This window comes from Tachypleus tridentatus, chromosome 4 (genome assembly GCF_004210375.1).
Source record: "Tachypleus tridentatus isolate NWPU-2018 chromosome 4, ASM421037v1, whole genome shotgun sequence".
In the NCBI taxonomy this organism is placed as follows: Eukaryota; Metazoa; Arthropoda; class Merostomata; order Xiphosura; family Limulidae; genus Tachypleus; species Tachypleus tridentatus.
The window spans coordinates 70,514,640-70,538,659 of NC_134828.1; the positions used below are offsets into that span (position 1 = coordinate 70,514,640).

Here is a 24,020-nt window from a genome sequence, read left to right on the forward strand (position 1 = left end):
TAAGGAAAAAGAACGAAAGGAAAAAAGTTTAAAAATATCCATCAGAAAATATCTCACAGCGACAGCAGTAAGCATAGCATCTACAAATAAAAACTAAAAATCGACCGTTCAATGTGCATGATGGATGAGTTGTATCTGAAAATTATTGTGCGTTTAATTGGAACTTGTGGTTTTATATTGATTCTCAATATAGAAACGTGAGAATCCATCCGTATATTTTATCTTCCTATATAATTAACATAAAAAAATCCAATGTGGCGTTATAAAAAACAAATTGTGACTTAATTCGTAATTTGCGATCGTCGTACAAAATGAGTTCACAGCGACTTGTGTGAGATGTGATGAAATGTCACTTTGAAAAGAGTGTTAATTTATATGTTTGATGTGAGTGCTCTACACACTTGTAAAATTTATCTAATTTGTCGTTTTGCATTTACTTGATAAACACAGAAACCTCAGGAGACCAAAACTACAACTTATAAATGTACAAGAAATGTCAGAATTTTCAAAAACGACAATTAACGTATCTCATAGTATTGATAATATTTGCAGATAAAATTTAACATAAAGTTTTGTTTTTGATTCTCTACGTTTTAAGTTAAAAATTACGGTAAATGTTTTTAAATTATTTAATTCTCAAATATCTGCAGAAAAGTACAAATATACAGATTTTCGTATTTTTACCTTAATATAAATTTTCTACATAAGAAAATATCTGTGACAAGTAACAGAAATGCAGATATTGAAATATAATAAATAATTATTTGCAGTAGCTTCACTTTTACTTGTACTCAAACAATGTAAATTTTAACTTGAGGTTTAGAAAAAAGTAATGTAATGAGTTCTCGAAATTATCTCAACATGTGGTAACTCAAATACAATTCAGTAGAGTTATCATGGCGCCGACGGTACGTGAGCTTTAACACCACGAACAAATGAGGCATTTATGAGCTCGTGCCTTTATGCGTTAAGTTAGACGTATGCTTGTCGGCGGCACAACTCATCCTCTATCTCCATAACAACTCCCGCCACCCATCTGTCGAGGTTATAAAGAGACATCCATTTTAAGAAATAGTAAGTATGCCCGGCTGGAGTTAAATTGAAACGTTTCCTGATCATTTTTTCCCGTGCAGCACTTCATTTTATCAGAGCTTTTAATCGAAATATACGGTTGTTCAGTAGGTCTTTCACTGATTGTATATATGCAAAAATGTCATGCGTAAATACGACTAGATTAAAAAAAAACGTTCTTATTTGAGAGAGTATACGTTTAGTAGTTATTTTATTAACTAACATAAGAAGTTCCATGACGTTGTTGAAATGTTTTGTTAATTGTTTCAGAGCAAACATTGAAATACCTGTTAAGTTCACCGCAAAGGATCGAATTTCGAATTCTAGCATTGTGAGTCCGTAGACTATTGTTGTGAAAGAAACCGTTCGGATTTACGGTACAATAACTAAAGTGCATACATTGCATTTTAGCGTGTTTCATACATAAGTATCTTAATATAATGGTAGAATATACACATATATATTTTTTACCATTATATTAGGATAATTACGCGTGTGTATATATATGCGTGTGAATGTGTGTATACGTAATTATATATACATATCCCGAATTCTGCTGTGGCTGTGATAACTACAGTATTGAATAAGGTTTCGTTTAAAACAGAAATTACTTTTACACTGGTCATCTAAAATCAAATGTCGAAAATACTAGCCAGCTCAGTTATAGCTCCAGACATCTCTCTCTTACAACCTCAGCTTTCTCGTCAGTAAGACGGATAGAACTTTCTAGTACACATAAAGGACAAAGATAACTGAGAACATATACGAGTAAAACGTCTATACAAAGCTTTTGGAGCACGCTATACCCCACTGTAGATAATCAAGTTTTGACATTATACAGGCCTCAATTAGATTCCGGCACCATTTTATCTAGAAACCATTACATAATCTCTTTTGGGAATATAGGCGTTCGCTAAAAAAAAAAAAAAAAACACTATGAAGCGCCCAGTGCTCTAACATTTCACGTGTATAGCATATATATCACCATTAGACACTTAACACAAACACAAATTATGAATGACAGAAATAAACATGAAGTCAACATGTTTCTAACCACACACTACGAACATATAGGATATGAATACTCGTTTTGATCAAGTCTTCACTAAACAATGAATATAAAACACATACACATGAAGTTATGATATTTGATCCTCTTAGTGTACAATATATGCCTGTTGGTTTTGATCAAATATTCATTAAACGCTGAACATAAAACACACACACACAATGAATATAATGTCAAGGTATTTCCAGATACAAACTTGGCCCTACTGATGTACTTACACCTTTTTTTTTTAATACAGAATTTATTGTTTACAGAAATGAGAATATTCGTTATAAAACTGTTCAGAAAGAGAAAACCTCAAGGCACACATGTGCAATGTGTTTAGAAACATACGACCACCTAAATAAAAAGTTACGATAAGGTTAAAGGTTGAAAACTAGAGTGACAGAAATATGTTTCTCATTAGACTTAATATTACAGCTTTAACCAGTAGAAACTGGATTCATTCTTAATATTACGAAGCTGATATATCAAAGTTGTTTTAAGTTTTGATTTTTTGTAATACTTATATAAACAATGTTGTGGAGTCTTTCATATCTTATGTCCTACTTGAATCGGTTTCGTAGAACTTCCAAATCAACTTTTTTTTGGTAAATGGATAAAAGTAAATATCAAACAAGCAGAAAAACCAGTTAAAATGCTTAAAAATTATGAAACATTGTAACTGAAAAGGTGACTCGTGAAATTATACAGTTTTCATAAATAACGCTATATCGGTAGATTGAATATACCTTATATCTGTTATAAACAGGGTAATTAATGCTATTTTTAAACGACGCCCTCACTAAGTTTGTAGTTAAGTAACTGAATATAACTGTATATTCAGTTATAGTAACTGATTGGGATATCATGAACTCTGCAATCATATGAAAAGTCATCCTACTATATCCTAATTTAACTAGTATCTGTTATTATAGCATAAAAGTTGGTGTGTGTGTGTATTCTTTTGTTGAAGTAGTGTGTGTGTATTCTTTTGTTGAAGTAGTGTATGTGTGTATTCTTTTGTTGAAGTAGTGTGTGTGTATTCTTTTGTTGAAGTAGTGTATGTGTGTATTCTTTTGTTGAAGTAGTGTGTGTGTGTATTCTTTTGTTGAAGTAGTGTATGTGTGTATTCTTTTGTTGAAGTGTGTGTGTATTCTTTTGTTGAAGTAGTGTATGTGTGTATTCTTTTGTTGAAGTAGTGTATGTGTGTATTCTTTTGTTGAAGTAGTGTATGTGTGTATTCTTTTGTTGAAGTAGTGTATGTGTGTATTCTTTTGTTGAAGTGTGTATTCTTTTGTTGAAGTAGTGTATGTGTGTGTATTCTTTTGTTGGAAGTGTGTGTGTATTCATTTGTTGAAGTAGTGTATTTGTGTATTCTTTTGTTGAAGTGTGTGTGTATTCTTTTGTTGAAGTGTGTGTGTATTCTTTTGTTGAAGTGTGTGTGTATTCATTTGTTGAAGTAGTGTATGTGTGTATTCTTTTGTTGAAGTGTGTGTGCATTCTTTTGTTGAAGTAGTGTATGTGTGTATTCTTTTGTTGAAGTAGTGTGTGTGTATTCTTTTGTTGAAGTAGTGTGTGTGTATTCTTTTGTTGAAGTAGTGTATGTGTGTATTCTTTTGTTGAAGTAGTGTGTGTGTATTCTTTTGTTGAAGTAGTGTGTGTGTATTCTTTTTGTTGTATGTGTGTATTCTTTTGTTGAAGTAGTGTGTGTGTATTCTTTTGTTGAAGTAGTGTGTGTGTATTCATTTGTTGAAGTAGTGTATGTGTGTATTCATTTGTTGAAGTAGTGTATGTGTGTATTCTTTTGTTGAAGTGTGTGTGTATTCTTTTGTTGAAGTGTGTGTGTATTCTTTTGTTGAAGTAGTGTATGTGTGTATTCTTTTGTTGAAGTGTGTGTGTATTCTTTTGTTGAAGTGTGTGTGTATTCATTTGTTGAAGTAGTGTATGTGTGTATTCTTTTGTTGAAGTGTGTGTGTATTCTTTTGTTGAAGTGTGTGTGTATTCTTTTGTCGAAGTAGTGTGTGTTCAAACAAGAAGAATAACACTATGTTACAAAATTTTTACTATTTCCTGTTCCTGGGCATAAAATATTATTTCCCAATTGCTTATACCTAAAGTAAACGGAAAACACTTATTTTTCTCTTCAAACTTTGCTTTTGTAACCTGGGAGCGTATAACAAAAACATGTTGGGAGACTATATTTTGGTGCTGATACGTGAAAGTGATTTATGTTACAGTTGCAAATCTCGAGAAACTACTCACTTCTAAACATTTTGCATAACTTTAGCATAAATACATGCAAATCTTGATTCATATGTTGTTTTATTCAGACCTTATGTAAATGAAAATGCGCAAATTTGCCCGTTTTTATATAGAAAATAGATTAATTTTTAAATTTCATTATCCAGGTCACAAAAGCAAAGTTTTAAGGGAATAATGGCCATTTTCTGTACTTTTACAACATAAGGAATTAAGAAATAACACATACTATCAAGGAACAAAATTTGTGTTACATAGTGTTATGAACAAATCGAAATGTAGCAGTAATGTTCGCATTTATTCACTCTATTCCACTATTTACTTTCGACCTCATGACTTAAAACATTAACGTCTGTTCTATGACTGGTGTAAGAAATCTTTACCACGTTCACTACAACGAGTAAGATTCTCAGATATCTTATGTTAAAAGTTGTTAGTTCTAATCTCAACGGCACTTTATGGCCTCTTGGTATAAGTTTCCAATTTTGAATAACTGGCCAATGGGATAACAATAACAGCCAGCCAACAGCACACTGTAGATAAAGTAAAGCTGAAGCAAAAACACTCCTGGATCAAGAGTACATTAATCTATTTTGAATAATAATAAATTCGTGTAAATTTAAAAGAAGCATTTTAAAGTATAACTACTTTCACTCTCTTATAGGTATATTTCCATTTATGTTTTGAAATGTGTTCAAATCATGTGTTTACACAGCTGGAATAACATCTTCTGAAGTTTTCTTACGTACATTTATATTTTTGACCAGAGCAAGTCTATGCAATGAGCATTTTGTGATATGCTCACCGCAGGTATCGAAGCTCAATTTTTAGGATGATATTCCATCAGGTTTATAAATGAGCTAAGAATTTAAAATATATTATGATAACTATAAACAATTGTTAAGAAGGTACTTTTTATATTATACACAAGTGATTACAAATTTTGCCTTAGTAAATACGAACTTTTAATTTTAATTTGGTAACAAATAAATTTATTTGGTGAGATAGAAAAGGCAGATTAGGGTAATAACTGAGGCTACTAAGCAGTAGTTACTTTGATATTTGAAGATGTTAAACGTATATATGTTTATTATTTGATTTTCATTGTTATATTTAGCTGGACATTGGAAAATTCTAAGTTTATTCTAAGGCCTATCCACTATTCACAAAATGTTATTATGAACGACGAACTTGTATCTTCGAATTTCTAATTCCAACTAAGAAACGTGTTGAACGAAAACCCGAGTAAAATGAGTTTGCAGTAAACCACTATGAGATGAACAAAATTTCTGCCTCCATATAGAATGTTTAAACGGCATGTCGACAATAAAAAGCATACGCAATAACGGTTGTTCCTGGAAAACAAACACACTAAAGTAAACTCACTTCTGCAAAAGCCGACTTTTTTTTTTACGGTTCTAGAGTTCTAGAGTCTGTCATATACTTATTGTCTACCAAACGTGTTGAAACATTTGAAATTGTTCGTTTAAATAGCTTAGATGACGATACACACAATTCTCTGCAAAATCGTGACTTGAGAAACTTAAAAAAAAACACACACATTTGCTCGACATCTGAAGTTGACTTCTCCTTCTGGTACAGCGGTAACTTTACTGATTTACAACGTTAAAATTAGGAGTTCGATTTCCTTCTGTGGACTCAGCAGATAGCCCCATATGTCATTGCTATAAGAAAACACACACACACAAGTTAATTAAGTAGGTTGTCACGATAGAATGAATGGATTATAGAGGCGAATGCAGTAACTGAGGTATTTGACGTTTTTCCCCTAACAAGAAAACAGTAGAACACAGGCTTGTTATGGTGGCCATGCAGAAGTTTTCGATATTATATGCTTATTTATATTAGCGAAATTAGTGGAAGTTGTTACAAAAACATAACTTAGCGGGAAAAGTGAAAAAAAAAAACACTCAGTACTACAAAACTCTTAAGTTAACAGAAAACAGTAGTAAAGGCCACAGTAATATGCAAGAAAGTAACAACTCATGAAATCATGAGTGCAGGTTATCTCACGTAAAATAATACTATGAAATAACGTAGGGTATTGTAAGCGGAAAGGTACTGTTTTATTATAAACTTTTAAAAATACATTGCGAAAAATACAACGTCAGTCATGTGTTAAACTTTGTTTTTAATATTCGTGCAATAACTTTTTTTTTTACCTTCGCCACTGCAGTTGTTTTCACCTTTATCTTTGTGTGCGTTGGTGTGTTTGTCAGCAATATTTCTTGAAAACGATTGAATAGATTTGGACGAAAGTTAATATACATTTGGACTATGAATCAACTTAGAAGTGATTAGTTGTTAGAGGGTCAATGTTACGAAAATCTACAAATTCCCTATCTATAATTGGTTTTTCACACTATTTTGTTATAACTCAGTGCAAAATGATTGCATTTTGATGAAACTTGAAGGACTTATGTAGGATATTATTCCACGCTGTTCTACTAAAACGACGGATATATGAACACATTTTCGTATTTTTCAAGAGTAGAATTAAGATCAACGCTGCGTCGCGAATATGCGTTCTACTAAGTGCTCGCCCCTGTAGTTAGCCATGCAATACATTCGTTATATGTGTAATCACACGTAGTGTTTGTCATATATTTAACAATAAATAGTGTTGGATTAACAATATATATTATTATCAAATACACTAGTAACACGGTAAGTTAACAATGGAGATAATAGGAAAGGTTAAATAATTTTTTAAGCGAAGAGAATTTGCCTAACAGAATAAAAATAAACAAAAACAATGCAACAATATTTGGAGACATTATTGAAAAAAAAACCAAGTACAGTTGCAAACCAGTCTGTCTACTTAATATTTAGGGTTACTGATTTTGGTTTTGAAACAATTAATGTGTCTTTTAACGAGTTTATGGAGATTCAAGTTTTCAACATTCTGTTACGACAGTTGAAGTAGAAGACTGGCCGTCGTAGCAACTGAAGCTAAAGTCACTAAAATATACAAATATGTAAAACGTGACGCTCGGCATAAAAAATTATTCAATAAATCAATAATCAAGTACCTGTTGGAGATTTGTTTAACAATTTGATTAATGTAGGAACAGCAAACCTGCTGAAGGTTGATTAACCAGGATGTATATCATAGGAATAGTAAACTGGTTAGAGATTGGTTTAACAGAATGTATAATGTAGGGATAGTATACTTGTTGGAAATGTGTTTAACAGGGTGTATAATGTATGGATGGCACTTGTTAGAGACTGGTTTAACAGGTAGGATAATGTGGGGACGGTAAACTTGCTGAAGACTGACTTAACAAGTAGGATAATGTAAGGATAGTAAATTTGCTGGAGGCTGAGTTAACAGGATGAGTAATGCAGACATTGTAAACTTGCTAGAGGCTGACTTAACAGGTAGGATAATGTAGGAATAGTAAACTTGCTAAAGGCTGACTTAACAGGTAGGATAATGTAGGAATAGTAAACTTGCTAGAGGCTGATTTAACAGGATGGGTAATGTGGGGATAGTAAACTTGCTAGATGGTGATTTAGCAGGATGGGTAATGTAGGGATAGTAAAATTTATAATAATTTCCTCTCACAAAAACCCTGTTATTACCGCATGATAAAAGTCACAAAATTCTCTACGAACTTATCAGTACCACAAAGACAGTAATATACTTCTATTTTTATAAAAACACGTACACTCAAGTAAGTGAATGATTTCTTCTTCGGTAATTGAAATAATTACAGTTGAGAAAACTTGCCTCTCTCTCTGCCTATTAATTTGATTTGTTTGTCTGATCGTGGATTTTCTCAGAACTTATAAAAATACCTATTTTGTAAGAAAAATCTAAAAGAGACAAACGGTAAAAACGTTAATTCAAAAGATAAGCTCAAACACATTCAGATTCAACTCAATACAGTTTACGTAGAAGTAAATGGCCACTTTTAATTTCTGAAATACAGTTATAAATACCAGCACAGGCAACTCAGTTCCAATAAAGGATTTCAGATAAAAAGTTTTTTTTTTACTCGTCTTTGGCTTACCTACTAGTTCTCAGCGATTAAGCTCTGTAGAGTAAGTAGTCCAGTAGTTCGTGACAGAGATGGCGCTAGAACAGAATAACGTACAATTCTGTTTTGATGGGAACACTGCTTGTCGTACAGTGACTATTACAAAGTTAGACCAACCAATCGAATACCCAAAAAACCACTTGCGTTTTATCACGTCATGGTCTGGTCGACATATTACAAGGGGTGACTGAACGTGGTTTAATCAAGCCGTTCTTCCAGTCAGAGGTTGATGGTTTAATTACAACGCTGGGGGTCGCACTACCTGAAGTTGGAAATACATAATACCAATCTTAAGTCTCACGCGAAAAAAAAAAAAACAACAACACAAAAACCTACAACAATGGTAACTACAGTTGCAAATAATTAGGATTGACCCTTTTTTTCCCCTGTCTTCCTGGTAAATCCTGGTATTGCAATTGCAGTAGAAACTATTGAATTTATAAATAGTATCTCCATATAACTAACTGTACATCAGTTACTTGTCATCAATAAATATTAACTAAAAGGGTTTGGTTCAATTGTACGTTTTGTATGATGGAACTTTTATCTTTCGCACTTATTTTCAATTCCCAACAGTATTGTTTCAAGTTGAATGAACTGTAGCGAGTAAACTAAAAATATATAAAATAGTTTGCAGGTTTCAAGATGGTAACAGGGAAAAGAATCCTGAGCAATGAGGTGAAGAATAGGAAAATCAATGCTGTAATAAAGAAAAAATTACATTATTATGTCTGTAAACTTATAATGATAGAATCCGGGTTTCGATATCCTTAGAGGTCAGAATACAGATAACTGATTTTGTAGTTTTGTACTTAAATACAAACATCAACTTTATTTGTCTAAATTGTGGTGATGGCCAGGTGGTTAAGACACTCGGCTCGTAATACGAGGATCGCAGGTTCAAATCCCCGTCACACAAAAGATGCTCACCCTTTCAGCCATGGGGGCGTTATAATGTGACAGTCAATCCCACTATTCGTTGGTAAAAGAGTAGCCCAATAGTTGGCGGTGGATGATGATCACTAGCTGCCTTCCTTTCGTTTTACACTGCTAAATTAGGGACAGCTAGCGCAGATAGCCCTTGTGTAGCTTTGCGCGAAGTTCAAAACAAACAAACAGATAAGATGTTAGAATGCATTTGTTAGTTGTTGAAATCTGAAATCCCTTGGAGATTGACTTGATATCATCGTGATATTGATTAAATAAACAGAAATGTCTACACGGTTGTCTTGGTATCATCGTGATATAGATTAAGTAAATAGAAATGTCTACATGATTGTCTTGATATCATCATATCATCATGATATGGATTAAATAAATAGAAGTGTATACTTGATTGTCTTGATTAATGAGTGTTTACTTATTTACAATGATGTTTGTGTTCCGTATTCTATTGATGTCTTTCGCTATTAGGTACATTTTCCAAATATGTTCTGGAGATTTACTTCACCATGTATATTCGATAATATAACCAAGATCACCGCAGAAGACGTTATTGCTCACTGTTTCGAAACGTTTTATTCAAAAGAATGTTGGGAACTGAGAGTTTAAAGTACAGTTTGCTATTCGAAGAAAAAATATAAGATAGTAAATTAGACGTTAGAATAGCAGTAGTTAAGAATCTTCAGCTCAAATAAATTCAAATAATCTGCAGAAATACATGTTATACTTCTAGTTAGGATAAAAATTATTCAAATGTTGTGATAAAATAGTCTACTTATGAAACTTTCAGATAAAATACTAATATTTCATGTATTAACATAGCCGAGCCTGAAAAATTACGAACTTTTTTGTGAATGTATGTTACAATGTGCTATTAGACTGATTCTTTGGAAATTTCTAAAGAATTTCTTGTGCGAAAACGTGACCTTTGAAAGTTTAAACGAAAATAGCTTTCTATTTGCTTCTTGTCATAAAATCTTGAATGTTGATGCTTTAGGCACACGCTTTTAATTAATAATGCATGCTGTTATGGATCTCCAATCCATACGCTTGTATCATACAGTAATGTGCCTATTATAAACAGAAGTTAGTGATATATATTGTTATGAATCTTTTAACAAGCTGTTCCTGATATTCTAACCAGAACTTTCACTATATATATATATAACGGACTATGGATCTAAAATCAACGTTTTAAGCTCAATATTTAACTTTTAGTTTCAATTAAAGAGAAATTTCATTACGTTTCTTATTAAAGTATCATGGTTCAAAACAACAGAATTTTTATGTTAAAGATATTGTTTTAAGTTCCAAGTATTAGATAAAGTTTAACTATTGTTTGAAAACGGAGAGATAATTAATAATTTCGAAGCTTCCAGAGTTTCTAAGCCTAGTGACTGTTGTGTTAAAGCTGCGTTTTGAGTGTTGTAGTATCTTATAATTATTGTGAGACTACAAAACATATTTAATTTTATACTTTTTAAATGTAATTTATTTTATGTTAGTGTTATTTCATATATTTTTTGATATTCCTCGTAACTGAATTAGCTTACTAGATCACCGGTGATCGTAATATATATGTTAAAATTTGATGTTTTAATCAACCCAGTCGGATTTTGGACTCTGGTACTTCCAGGTCCTGCTCTTAATTTAACCGTATGAGCTCAGCTATTTAATTATAGAAACTTACCCTAATCCCTTAAATACTCTACTTATCTATTGTAGAGGTTATGGTATAGGATCTTAAATTAATTACTTTGTAGCTGTAACCTAAATATACTGATATTTTAACTCAACGCAGGAACTGAATTTATAACAGTCATGATGATATACAGCTGAAACAAATATATACGTTTACAGTATTATTCCAGTAGCCAAGAGACATTAATATTTTAAGTAAATACTTTAATTAAGCATTTGTGCTGATGTTATCCAAACTTTAAGTTCAAAGAATGCTTTGATCACAATATTAAGACTGCAGATTAAAATCGAATGAAAAAATTACCTTCTTGTTTTTCATACGTACATTAAGTAGATTAAAGGGATTGTAATTTGCACGAACAAACAAAAACATGCACTAACTGGTTTCACAAACATTTATTGAGTGCCTGATGTAAGGAATTTTAAGAATATGAACTCCGTATTTTTGATTCACAATTCGCTACTGACTACTAAGTAACAGAACATTACGTATAAGTAACTATCGCGGTCTCTTCCACATGAAGGCAGTCTAGCCTGATTAATGTATTATTTCGCTACATAATGTTGAATAACCAAAACGGTAAAAATTGTGTAGAGTTTGATTTGTTATTATTGAAGTAAACGTTTGTATTTCAAGTATATCTATCTTTATTATTAATATTGCATTTTATGAATACTATATAGGTTGTAATGCAATAGATAACAGACTTCACTAGAATATTTGATAAAGTTCAGATTAACTTATGTCACACTAGAGTTTTATCATCTCTGTTGGTCACTGACTGTAACTCTTCTTCTTGCAAGCTCTTTTTAACAGATTCATTCGTTTCTCGAATATAAAAGTGATCACATCAGGTAATTAGTTAACTGCAGAATATCTTACTTAGGTTAAACTATTGGTTTTGTATTATACTGCTATTTTTCATCTGCGTAACAACAGAGGTGCTCTAGTAAAGCGTCTATTCGACACATACTGTAATTTTTCATAATATTTTGTAGGTCTTTTTTCTCATCAACACACACACACACATATGCATATAGATATATATAGTACATGTCTTTATTGGCATTTTTTATTTTTATTTTTTATGCAGTAGGCCTCTTGTGGACTAACAGTTAACGTGCCAGGGCGATCTAAGAGCCCTAGGCCAAAGAGGTGGTACTGGTGAACATGATTTGATTTGATTTTCTGCAATGATGTTATAAAAGTGACAATCAACACTGTTATTAGATTCAATAGTTTAATAAAAACCCTCTTATGGTAGCTGCATGTCTTCCTACTTGTTTCCACTTCAAACTGGGTAATTCTGATCTGGCACTTCAATCTACGTGAGCCTAAAATGTCATTCAGGTGGAAAATTACTATTTCAGTTCTAATACTTTACAAATTACAATGTAATGGCAAATTAAAATGCTCATCAATAAACTTGAGTTCATCAAGAAATTGTACTATTTTTACTTTGACGCAAATAAAAAAAAATTAGATTGGACTATTCTTGAATATCCTTTTAAACTTACATTTACAGGAAATTCTGGACAATTAAATGTTCCCCAGTTATTTTATAGCAGCTGTTAAATTACTTCAATGCATATACGTAATACTAGAGTAAAGCTGTCAAAAGATGAGATAATTTAGTGTTAATATAAGGTACGATTTACTTTAGTGCATATTATATAAGCTCAGCAGCTTTTTAAGCAGACTTGAGTACATAAACTTTCAATTCGACCTTTAATAAGAAACCACTTTTTGAAAACGACCAATTACAGTTATGATAACGGAAATTTGAAATGAGAATAGAATAGGAACATTCGTGATATACTGTGAAACAAGGCTGCTTTATCTTCACGATAACAAACAACGAAGAAAGAATAAATGGCCTCTAAAACGTGCACGTTCCTAATATCAGATCTAAACTTCTTCCATGTTAGAAAATTATTAAAACTAATTTAAACTAACCGACTTAAAACCCTTTCCTGACGCACAAGATACAGCGGTCGATGACATACCGCATATCTCATGAGACAGAAGTTTATTTCTGAGAGATGTTGAACATCCTGCTTTGAAAATTAAATGAGATTCTTTCTACTAAGAATTCATAACAGGTTTTCTAAGCACATGTTTTAAAAAAACGTATACCTCAGGAATAAGAAAGAAGTTAAAAATGCAGTTCATTTATAATGAAATAGTCCACAATTAAAACTTAAAAACAGATATCTTGTAATAGCTACTCGTTGAGCATATTTAACTTTAAGAATCCAAAAGTGTATTAATTTATTCGGTCAGATAGCTTTTAACTTTTTATATTTTAATTCTACTGGCTTTTTATCTCAACTATAAGAAATCCAAACTTTTCTACTTGTATTAAACGCTTCTTTCTCAATCGAATATCTCTTAAGCTACACATTTCAAATATCATATATCAAAGTTTAAATCAAATAATGAAGATAATCTTGAGAAACTTGTATTACACACTTAGCTAACACTAACACTTCTCTGGCACTATTCTACCATGATATGGATATTTTACATCTTGCGTGAATTTACGATATGGTGGAAACTCCTATGTTATGTAAAACGTTATACATATAATATTAGAACATACTTCTTTATTAGTATACCTTTGTAAGTATGCGCTGAAATAAACTCGCGTTATTCTGTTAACTTACAACTGGATATTGGCAATTTTTTCGTTCGCCGTATAGAAACCTAAACTAGTCTGAGATTGTAAATTATATTATGACAATTCATTATTCGATATTATATAGCGGACAATGTCTCTTATATACACATCATCATTATAAGAGGCCTAACTGTATTTCTTTGATCTGCTGATCGAAGCTGTACTGATGTGTCTTGAATATTTATTGTTTTAAATAAATGACACTGTAGGTCTAATCCTTTTTAAGTCTTCAGTTTATCGTAAAGTTAGTCAATGTTCAAGAGCAAATAAGTTGGGATTATGTGATTAAGAAAAGACTTACAATGTTAGTATGTTCTATACAAAGATAAAAAGTATTCTGAAGAAAATACTATAGAATGCTCATATGTTGTGTATAAAGATAAAGCTATTTTAATGGAAAGACTCGAGAATGTTAAACATAGGTAAAGCTATTCTGATCAGTGTTCTTATACCGATTTTCTAAATATTGATTATTGATTTGTCTACTAAATAGTCGTCAAAATTAGAATGATAAACAGTTCTAGCTAAATACAGTATTTAATTTCTGTAAAATATTTTTCTCTGTGTGATGTAATCGTATGATGGCGTATTTTCGATCTCTCTTTTTCTAATAAAATACACGCAAAATATGTAAATTTAATGAACGTAATTTGCGGAATTAACGATTGCAGCTCGAAAGTTTTACAGATCGATATTAAAACAAAGATAACGAAACTTACATAACTAGTATGTTAGACACAATGTAATATGCTGTATCTTAAGTTATTTCAGTACAGAAGTACCAGCTTTCCTCCAGTGGCACAGCAGTAAGTGAAAGGGGTTATAACGCTAAAAATATTCCATTCTGCTGTTTTGTGTTTAAAAAGAAACAAAACAAAATATCATTTACTTTAATAAAGTATACACATCAAATGTGCATAACATTATTATTTTAAACACTGAACTTCAATATTATTGTTTTTAATTACCGTAATTCCAACTGGTTAGATAAGCATGGTATATAAGTACACAACGCGTTTTCCACCATCTTAATTTAGCGTTACTGTTGAGAGTATCGAAACTTTGATACATTGGTTCTAAATTTTAGAATTGTTTTATTTTGTTGTTCTGTTCATATTCTGTTTTTCAGTTTTTTTACAAACCTAAGTATTTACTATTTTCAAAGCGGACTCAACAGATAGTCTGATGTTGCTTTGCTATAAGAAAACACACAGTCACGTACACCCATTATTTTCAACAGGGCCTGGCATGACTGGGTGGTTAGGGCGCTCGACTTGTAATCTATCACACCAAACATGCTCGCCCTTTCAGCCGTGAGTGTGTTTTAATGTTACGTTCAATTCCACTATTCTCTGGTGAAAAAGTAGTCCAATAGTTGGCGAGGTGGTTGGTGATGACTAGGGACAGCTAGGACATAGAGCCTTGGAGTAGTTTTGCACGAAATTCAAAACAAACAAACAAACTTTTCAACAGCTTAATCTATATTTGAGTTTCAGTTGCCACCTTATATTTAGCTGTGAAATAAAGTAATAGGATAGATTTAATGCTTTACATGGACTTTTCATGATATTTTTTCCATAGAAATGGCAATGTTGACGGAATGGTTTTAGTTACTATAGTGTCACGTGGAACAAACTCTGAAGAACGTGAATCAAAATCAGAAGAGCAAAATAGTTTTGAAACAAGACCCAAAATTCTGGGTTGGTTGAAGGAAGCATCTTTAAAATTAAAAGAAGACAGTTTAGCGCTTGTACTATAGGAAAGATGTTTTGTAAGAAGGAGAAATTCGAGCTGCAGAATCACGATAAAAGAGATATTTATATAGAGGATGGGATAGATGGAAATAGATCAGGAGTTTTGAGAAAAATCTGTTGTCGACTGAATAACTTTCGTTGAAGTTCAGCTAGTAGCTTTTCTTATGGAGTCTGACTTCCCATGTTATTTGTCTGATGAGTAATAAATTATGAAAAACAGAAAGCTGTACATGTTGCTATATAAGGCCTTAAGAAACATTTTGATGCTATGTTAATGAATAAGCTTAAATACACTTCATTTTTATACTGATCAATGAAACTCGGATACTTCTATAGCTAAATAGCTAACCATCTGTTTAAGCTTTGTTGCTGATACCCTGAAACCCAATGTGGGTGTTCCTGACATAGTTGAATGCCCTAATGGAACTACAAATAGAATTATTGAACAATTATGCGAATCTCTTTCAAAACTTGGATGTGCTGGTGTGTCATTAAACAGTAAGATAGGCTTATGCTCAGACCCAAATAACTATGTTTTGAGTAAACCATCTCGTCAGTAACAAATTCAAAGCAAATTTTCATGAATAGTAAATTTGAATTGCAGCTGTCACTTGTATCACATATGTGCCTCATACATTCAAAGAATTCCAAGAATTTGCAGAAATTGGAATAAACAAGGTAGCTGGCAAAATAATTGAACAGTGGAATCCACTAAGACTTTATTTTACTAGTCGTGCTGTCAAGGATTTATTCCACACAAGTTATCTAGCGTTAACAACCCTCGACAACTTTGTGGAATATGTTCTTGGGATGTGTGAGAAACTGAAAGCAGTATCTGAATTTGAAAAAAAAAACCTCCTTTTACAAGTTAAAGTCTCAAGTTCGGAAACTAATTAAAACGTTTTTTTCGGAATTTTATGAAGTATTCGCAAGTACGGAGTACTTTGTTGCACTGGTAGAGATTTTTACAAGAAAGCTGTTCCTCACATACTTTCCTTATGTTTTTGCTGAATTGGTTCTCAATAATTCATTCGATGTTAAGATCAGAAGACTGAATATTTTTTTCTTTTTTTATGTTTAACTTCCCGTTTTGGTACAAAGCCAAAAACAGATCAAGAGTGGAGGGCTGTAACAACCAGCCCGTTGCCTAGTATGATCAACCTTAATGTCATTAATACCCTGCTACGGGCAATGTGTGATCGCTCAAAAAACTTGCAACAAGCCTCAGTTAATTTCCAGACTTACTGACAGTAGTCAATTTTTACTCTATCATTTTCGTATGCTATTATTGAGCGACAAATTTGATGATACTGAAAGAGATTAAGGTTGCCAAGCGGAATAAATTTTTAACCATACACCAACCAGTTTAATTGAAACCAATGGTTTCAATTTCAATACCTGCATTATTTATAATTTTTCAAAGGTATTATTAATAACTGTGTATAAAATAAAAGTTGAGTTGATCAAGTGTAGGCTAGCTTATATTTGAGCTCCGTTAACAAATACAAGTATAAATGAGTAGAAATACTCGATACTTAAATAAAACAACAACAATAACTATTGTGGGTGATTTGAGTGTTGATGAATGTGTCAAAGAAGCAAATCTACAATATCTTTACATTAGAAAGTTGCTATCGTTGAATGTAAACACTTTCAATGTTTGCAAGAATTGTCGGGATTCACGTTGAAAAAACTAGCCTTAATACGTCGCAAGTTCCTGTGGTAATCAGCAAAGTGTGGAATAAAACTTTTACACAACTAACATGAATGGTTTTAAATAGAAATATTTTGTGCAAATTACAAATACTTCTTACGTACAGTCTTGGCCAAAATGTTTACATGTTTTGTAACAAATAATCATTATTATTAACAGGAATACAAGTACACTTAGAGCGGTAAGCTGATAAATCCATCTCATACGTAATTTGTACAATAAGGCAGGTTCTATGGACATCATGAACGATTTATTAGAACAGTAAACAACTTTATCAAACATTTGTAAAAAGATGTGTAATTTAGGTGTTCACCCATCACAATAAAGCCTTACCAAAACTTGTTTAATTATAAAATATAACATCATCTTGCTATAAATAGCACCTGTAACCTTACATTTGTTAGTTTTGAATTTCGCGCAAAGCTAGACGAGGGCTCTCTGCACTAGCCGTCCCTAAATTAGCAACGTAGGACTAGAGGAAAGGCAGCTAATCATTACTAATAACTGCCAACTTTTTGGCTACTCTTTTATCAACAAAGAGTGAGAATGACTGTAACATTATAACACCCCACGGCTGAAAGGGCGAGCCAGTTTTGTGTGATGAGAATTCGAATTCACGAGCTGCAGATGACGATTCGAACGCCATAACCACTTGATTATATCTCATATCAGTTCGTATTAAACATTCAATACTTGGTTGGTCCCCTTTTACAATACGACCCGTCAAATTAACCCAAAGATGTAGAACCCTGATCTAATAAATATATACAAAAAAACTTCCTACGATGTCTTATGTAACCTATTTCACAATTTTTCTAAAAAACAAAAACAAAATATGTATATTATATAATAAAAATATGGAAAAGGACGAAATTTTATAATTTACTTACAGAACTGTACAGCAGAAGATTCATCATTCCTTCCTATTCAGCCCGGTACGGCCAGATGAGTTAAGGCGTGCGACTCGTAATCTGAGGGTCGCGGGTTCGCATTCCCGTCGCCAAACAAGCTTACCCTTTCAGCTGTGGGGGCCCCGCCAGTGGCTCAGCGGTATGTCTGCGGACTTACTCCGCTAAAAATCGAGTTTCGATACCCGTGGTGGGCAGAGCACAGATAGCCCATTGTGTAACTTTGTGCTCAATTCAAAACGACAACAAACAATAACAACAGCCATGGGGATGTCATATTGTGACGGTCAATTCCACTATTCGTTGGTAAAGGAGTAGCCCAAGAGTTGGCGGTGAGTGGTGATGACTAGCTGCCTTCCCTCTAGTCTTGCACTGCAAAATTAGGACGGCTAGCGCAAATAGCCCTCGAGTAACTTTGGGCAAAATTCAAAAAACAATCCTTCCTATTGAGGCCCAGAATGGCTAAGTGGTTAAGGCACTCGACTCGTAATCCCAGCGTTGCGGGTTCAAATCACCATCACACCAAACTTGCTCGCCCTTTCAGCCGTGGGGGCGTAATAATTTGACGGTCAATCCCACTATTCGTTGGTAAAAGACTAGCCCAAGAGTTGGCGGTGGATGGTGACGACTAGCTGCCTTCCATCCAGTCTTACACTGCTAAATTAGGGATGGCTAGCGCAAAATTCAAAAACAAACTTTTATTTAACAGCAGCACATAGCTTCGGCAGAATACTATCCATGCTTGGAAAAACAACATTAAACATACGGACATTTTCCTTATACAATGAAGGCACTTTTTTTTTTAAAACACTCCCCAACGCTGTGGTGGCTCATAGGAATTAATTTACTCATTTGTTTCAACTGCAAACAAATTAAACAATAAGTACTTGCAGCAAAGAAAGGTACTTCTACATGAACACAAACATGAAAGAACAAAAACAGTAAAAATGTATTTTTCATAGTTTAAAAGACAAAAGAAGGAAGATAAAAAGGGATTCTAAAGACATTTTATTGTCTTATACATAACGTAATTTCTGTGCAAATACATGGAAGAGCTTTCGAAGGCTGTAATTTGTTTGTAATGGATATTAGCACAAAGAAACAAAAAAGATTTCCTTGGCGAATCATCCATAATTTCGAAACGATAGACTAGATGGAAGGCATTTATTTACCTAAATATTGGTAATTAAATTCACTTTAAATTCCAGATTTGGGCTAGTCTGGAAGATTAGAATTTAACTGCCACTCTTATAAACCTAACATGGCTACGAAGTGTACGGCACCATTTGTCGACAAGAAGAAGGTTTGGTTTCTTTTCGTTTTGAATTTCGCGCAAAGTTAAACGAGGGCTATCTGCGCTAGCTGTCCATAATTTAGCAGTGTAAGACTAGAGGGAAGGCAGTTAGTCGTCACCACCCACTGCCAACTCTTAGGCTACTCTTTTGCCAACGAATAGTAGGATTGGCCGTCACATTATAACTCACCCACGGCTGAAAGAGCGAGCATGTTTAGTGCGACGGGGATTCGAACCCGCGACCCTCAGATTACGAGTCGAACGCCTTAACTCCCCTAGTTAAATAAAAGACAGACTGGAATGATCAAGTACATTTAGGGCATTTCAAAATTCTCTTTCGGATAATTCTTTTTAGTTTGAATGTTTAGCTTAGAGTAACAAGTCGGTTTATTGTGCATATAGGAAAGAATATATACCATTATCAACACAATTATTATCTTTTAGAGATTATCAGTAGCAGCTGAAAGACAATTTCAATATTTTTTACTTTTTCCTAAATTTTATATGTTAGACTTTGTCTGCTTAGAAAATCTGATAATATGTTATGTGAAAATGTATATTATAAAAAAAAATGTTAGATATAATTGACAGTTGGAACCGTTGATACTTGGTGAAATTCCAAAATTTCTGATTTAAACTGATTAAAAACAGGACAAGTGTATGTTCCACCAGTACATCATTTATTTACGACCATTGTTTCACTTGATGACGCCTTTATCATTAGAAGGAAAAGGATACTGTTAAACAAACCATACAAAAATCAAAAGTGATATTCTTTGATAGATTGTTTAAGCAGAGTATTCGTGATGGAACTTTGAAGAATGGACGTCAACTGCCTTTTGTGGAAACACAAGTGTAGAGTACGACTTTTGAAACGTCGTCAACAGTGACGTTTTCTACTGGTCAGTGTGGTGATATTTGAGGGATATAAAATTTCTTATTCATAACTGTGGCATAGCAGCTCCTAGAATGTTTTTGAATTGTTTTTTTTTCAGGTTTAAATTCAAACTTTTAGCTCATATCTTCGCCGTCTCTTGACCGATTTGAGGTCCGATTATAATTTTGTAATTAGGAAGTCAAACCCATTTGATTGATGTATTTAACCACAACCAAAGGTTCATAGGCTAATTTACTCTAATTATATCTAAAATAATTTCAATTTGAAGGTAGGATAGTATAGATCCTGATGAGTAATAAAATCGATTCGGGTATGCGAGCGCCCTATACTTGGCATTGATTGGGCCCAAAAATAAAGCTAATGGAAATAAAAATAAAAACAAAAGATGTCGTAGATTAATTTGCTTTAATTCTACTTGAAGAATTTCGATTGTTACGACTATTAGGTTTCCCTTTTGTTTAAATATATTAAAACTGAGTCATCGTTTCGAACATTTTCGAAGAGTGGACTCTTTTCTTCAAGTGTTCCTGATAATTTACCCTTATGGTTCTTAAAAAGAAGAGTTTACCTTTCGAAGATGAACTTCTGGTTTAGTTTTAACATCTTTAATAATTATTCTTCAGTAAATTGTCATTAAATAGCTACACAGAATCAAACAGAGCAAACAGTTTGAAAAAATCAGTTACCCCTTTAGTACACTTTCCTGACCTCTCATGTTTATTAACTTAAAAATATATTTCTGAGGAAAATCTGGTATTATTTGTCACTCTTTTACGAATATTATTATTAATTACACAGTTTTATCAACCAGCACCAAAGGAAATAAATCTATTCAAGAAAGTGAAATTGTGTAAAAAAATTAGCGAAAATTCTGAATAATAATGTTAATAAGTTACTACTATTGATTACATTTTCTATATTGACATGATGGACTATGGATGCGAAGGTTCAATGCTCATATTCCAATACGAAAAACTTGCTCTCCACATGTTAAAGCTGCGGGTGCATTATAAGGGTGACGGTCAGTTTTGATCAGACATTTGCATGTCAAAGGTAGTGATAGACGCTGTTTACTGTACATATACATTAAGTTATTTTGCACGAATATCTTAATCAAACATGTAAAATCACCCTTCTTAGCACAATTATGAATAGATTCCAAGAAACGTATTACTGTGAATATGAACCCTATATATAGTATTTGTGCACACCTAACAATTATAAGATCAAAGACGAAAATGGTGAGTTTTGTCAGCTTTTTTTTCTTTATCAAACAAATGTTACAGGAATCTTTTCAAAAACAGCGATGATTTCTTCAACTTAAAATATGGGTATTGAAGGCAAAAATGTAGCTGCAGAGGGCCTAAAAATAAAACGACAAAATTACCAGGAGCAAGGTTTCCATAAAAATCTTTTTGTTACGAAACTTTCTGTTTAGAAGTGACATTTGAATTATTCACTGCGTCATAGCTTGTGGTAGCTGAGTCGAAAGTCTGAGGAATTATAACACAAAAATTGAATTTCAATACCCGCAGCGAGAAGTGCACACATTGTCAATTGTGGAACTTTGCGCCTAACAACTAACAAATAAATTTTACGGTCTCAGTTAGAAGACATCTCATAAGTGCTGTATCAAGCACGTGATCCGGGCGTGTGGTTGTAGTGAGTCGCTGTGCAACCAGAGTTGTGGGCAAGCAACTTGCATAAAATTTTCAGCATAATTAAATGGTCTAGGTGTTTATTAGCTGGATGTGAAATATGATCTGCTCTTGAAAATTTTCAAATTACACCATTATTTGACTCGACCTAAGATTTGTTGACATGTGTAGAGGTAGCTATGAAGATAACTAAACTAATAACAGAGGTGTCACGTGCTCCACGTCATTAACAGAGAAGTTAGAAATAACAAGAGGGACAGAGTAACAGAACAGAACTAAGTTCAAACTTACGTACAATATTTGTAGTAAAATTTCTAAGCAACATCGAAACTGTTCGAGCAACAATCCAGTTGGTTAATTTGGGGCTAAAATATTTCCAATGTTAGGAAAGGTAGACTTGTTTCAGTTGACAAAAATACGACGTATTTCGTTAAATATATTAATGTTTTCTTTACTTGAACGGAAACGATAAAACAGAAGACTTGCTCGTACGTTAGGGTTTATGTCCGTCATAAAAATATAATAAAGATATTTTTAAGCTCCTAGTTAATTCTGCTTTCACTTCATGCGTGTGTTTTCTGGTACAAGAGTAAGCAAGTCATAACTGAAGGGTTGAGAATTATGCTTTTCTACACTATTTGTATTCTGTTTATAATGTCTATTTTGTTACGTTCGTTTTGTCTCAAATGTAATTCTTCTCTTTTGTTTAAAGATGCCCAGGGCACTTGAGTTGTCATCTGCGGATTAAGGATTCGAATTCCCGTCTTACCAAATTATTTTTTCAGCCGTAGAGGCGTTTTATTGTGACAGTCGATCAAATTATTTGTTTACTAGGTTTCTTTCCTCTAGTCTTTCACAGATATGTTAGGAATGCCTAGCGCAGATGGCTTTCGTGTAGTTTTGCGAGAAATTCAAACCAATCTAATAATATTTATCAGTTTACTGTTGGCTTTTTGTTTTTCTTTTTTGACAGGTTTAAAGTTATTCTTTGACACGACTTAATTGAGTTGTGTAAAAACGTAAATAAGTAAGTGAATAAAAAAAGACTTGTAAAAGTAAGTTTTTATAACGCTACTCACAACTATAATGAATCAAATACTGAAATTTAAGAGCATGACATAATTCCAAAGTTCTGAGTTTATATTAGTTAGTCGGTTGTCTAGTGTTTTATATGGCGCAAAGCAACTACGCGCCAGTTTATGTTAATCTTGTGTGGTGATACAGTTGAAGAAAAACAATGGATTCTTGTGAAAATGGTTCAACTTAATATTTTTAATATATTAATCTGAAACCAAGAACTCGTAAGCGATGCATTGACGACATTTATATCAACAACCCCAGTTGAGTTATTGAAAAATTTGCCTTCTAAAACTTCGGAATTCAATTCCACAGGGAGAACAGAACACAGAAAACAAATTCGTTCACTTTGCAGTTGAAACAAGCAACTTACGTGTCACCGAGCCACAGATTACGAAAAACAAGATAGGTTTCTGAAACATCGAAATAAACAAACTGAGAACCACAGAAGTGAACCGTATCCCTTACTCGATCGCAGGCTATTGATGGCTGTTTACTTAAAACAGAAAGTGTTAAATTGTTATATCACTGAGTGAACATCAACATTTTGAGTCCGTGGCCTGTAAAGATGTAGTGAAATTTTACTGCAGCGTTCTGATAGTTTATTTTATCGGTGTAATTAGCAAAACATTAAAGTGTGTAATTACAGTATGACCAACTGCGTATTTTTCTTACAGTAAAGCCACAGTGGGCTATCTGCTTTGTCTACTGGCGAAAATCGAATTCCTGATTTCAGCATTGTAAGTCTGAGGACTTACCGCTGGCCCAGCGGGAAACAGTCAAGTACTTCGTTTGCTGAGACTGTAAATTCAGAAACGTTCCATGTATGCACTTTGGGCTGTGTACACTAAGATAAGAGTGGTCCGAGAGTTGGTGGTAAATACTGTTAAGTTGCTGCCTTCTCTGTAGTCCATCAGTTTACGATTACAATTTTATAACGTTCTTCTT

The 24,020-nt window shown here is 33.0% G+C and overlaps 1 protein-coding gene across 4 annotated transcripts in view; it reads right to left on the reverse strand.

Annotated features, from left to right (window-relative positions):
* LOC143249396 (neuroglobin-like) overlaps positions 1–8,557 on the reverse strand; it is a 63,787-nt gene extending 55,230 nt beyond the window's left edge. The window contains exon 1 of one of the 4 annotated variants that reach the window (XM_076499182.1): positions 8,419–8,557. The gene's annotated coding sequence lies outside the window, so the exon portion shown is untranslated. The remainder of the gene's footprint in view (positions 1–8,418) is intronic. The other 3 variants (XM_076499183.1, XM_076499185.1, XM_076499184.1) reach the window with 3 other exon arrangements.
* Between the last annotated feature and the right edge of the window lie 15,463 nt (positions 8,558–24,020).